This window comes from Cervus elaphus, chromosome 23 (assembly GCF_910594005.1).
Source record: "Cervus elaphus chromosome 23, mCerEla1.1, whole genome shotgun sequence".
Lineage (NCBI taxonomy): Eukaryota > Metazoa > Chordata > Mammalia > Artiodactyla > Cervidae > Cervus > Cervus elaphus.
This window is the reverse complement of record NC_057837.1, coordinates 31,076,857-31,079,069: the sequence shown is the minus strand read 5'-3', so window position 1 is coordinate 31,079,069 and position 2,213 is coordinate 31,076,857. Positions and strand designations below refer to the sequence as shown.

The 2,213-nt window shown below is 36.6% G+C and overlaps 1 non-coding gene across 1 annotated transcript; it reads left to right on the top strand.

Annotated features, from left to right (window-relative positions):
* The first annotated feature begins 242 nt into the window (after positions 1–242).
* TRNAS-AGA lies at positions 243–314 on the top strand. Its single transcript has one exon. It is a non-coding gene; the product is annotated as a tRNA-Ser (tRNA).
* Positions 315–2,213: the final 1,899 nt, after the last annotated feature.

The window sequence follows — 2,213 nt, the reverse complement described above, 5'->3', positions numbered from 1 at the left end:
AATCATATTCTCCTAAGAGTAAGCCCTATGCAAGCATTTATTTCTATTAGACAAATTCTAGTATTTATGGGAATTTACCAAATCCTGTATACTCTAAATCTTTCTTGTATAAAAACAAAAAAGAATATTGCATTGATAAGCTGTTATCTCAATTTTAAAGGAAGTAAGAAATTGATTAGCAAGGCAAGGCACTATGAATGGAAACTAATATTTAGTGTCTATAAAGTGAAGGTCATGGGGCTTCCCTGGTAGCTCAGTTGGTAAAGAATCTGCCTAGAATGCAGGAGACCCAGGTTTGATCCCTGGTTGGGGAAGATCCCTTGGAGAAGGAAATGGCAACCCACTCCAGTATTCTTGCCTGGAAAATCCCATGCACAGAGGAGCCTGGCAGGCTACAATCAATGGGGTCCCAAAGAGTCGGACATGATTTAGCGACTAAACCACCAAGTGAAGGTCGTAACACCCTTTATTTACTGTTCTTAACATCAGGGTTCCTGGCAGAGAAACTGAAACAAATTACAGCAAATAATATTACAAATGCCATTGGATTTCCCTGGTGGCTCAGATGGTAAAGCGTCTGTCTGCCTACAATGAGGGAGACCCGGGTTCGATCCCTGGGTTGGGAAGATCCTCTGGAGAAGGAAATGGCAACCCATTCCAGTATTCTTGCCTGGAAAATCCCATGGATGGAGGAGCCTGGTAGGCTACAGCCCATGGGGTCGCAAAGAGTTGGACACAACTGAGCAACTTCACTTTCAATGCCATTTACACGGATTAGGTTGAAGAAGACTTCTCTGACTCTTTTTTTTTTTTTTTTTCATTTAAAAAAGCAAAGTTTACTATAAAAATATTGAATACAGTTTCCTGTGCTATACAGTAGGCCCCTGTTGGTTGTCTATTTTATATTTGGTGGTATGAATATTAATCCCAAGCTCCTAATTTATCACTCTCCCCTTACCCACTATCCCTTTTAGTAACCATATAACTGGTTTCCGTGTTTGAGGGCTATTTCAGATTTATAAATAAGTTCATGTGTATCACTATTTCAGATTCCACAGATAAGTGATATGGTATTTGTCTGACTTATTTCACTCAATATGATAGCCGCAGTTCGGTTCAGTTCAGTTGTGTCTGACTCTTTGCAACCCCATGAATCGCAGCACACCAGGCCTCCCTGTCCATTCTCTGACTCTTAAATCAACAATTTACTGAGACTTTGGTGTGCTTCTGTTTGGAGGGACTTCACAGACTGCCTAACCTGGATTTCAAGATAACTCATTAGTTAACAACTGAAGAGAAAGGGGAGGAGAGCCTCTGCCTTTCAGGGAGATGAGACACCAAACTCTGAGTTGGCATCATCTCCATTGTATGAAATCAGAACTGTACAATTTTCATTTCTTAGCAAAAAGAATATGATTTAATGAATTCTTCCTCAAGGTTAATGTAATGCTTAGAAAGCATAGTGTGCATTTTCATAATTTTAATATCTGTAGAAAAAAGTCACCTTTTTAAAATGGAAGTTGATAGGAGGCAGAAAATGGATGTATAAGACATTTAAAGGAATGGTTTGTAGAGAAGAAGCTTTATGAGGATATTGATGGGTCTGGCCCATCACTCATCTTTTGCCTCTAAATATGGAGGAACAAGGATAAAAAATTATGTCAGCCTTTTCTTTATATACCTAGGAAATAAATAATAGCAGAGTTAAATATTAAGTGTTGTAAGAAAGAAAACCCTCTGGCCTAGAATTATGTATTCAGTGAAATTAATTCTTTAAAAGTGAAAGAGAAAAAATACTTTCTCAAACAAATAAAAATGGACAGAATTCATTACCAATAGACTTGCCTTGCAGGAAATGTTAAATGAAATTCTTTATTGTGAAGAAAAATAATACAAATCATAAAGTCCAATGTACATAAAGAAAGGAAGTACATTAGAGAAAGAATAAATGAAGATAATCTTTTTTTAATTTTTAGCATTTTTGATTGCTGAAGCTAAATGGCAGTTTGTTCAAAATAATAATAGCAATGATGTGTTGAATGATTGTAACTTATAAATAAGTGCAATAAATGCCAGCAATGGGGTAAAGGACAGGAGAGAGAAATTAAGATACCCTTTTTTAAGTTGCCTATACTACACATGAATCATAGTGTTATTTGAAAGTGTACTTCAGCCAGTTTTAAATGTATGTTGAGACTTCAGGGCAATAGCTA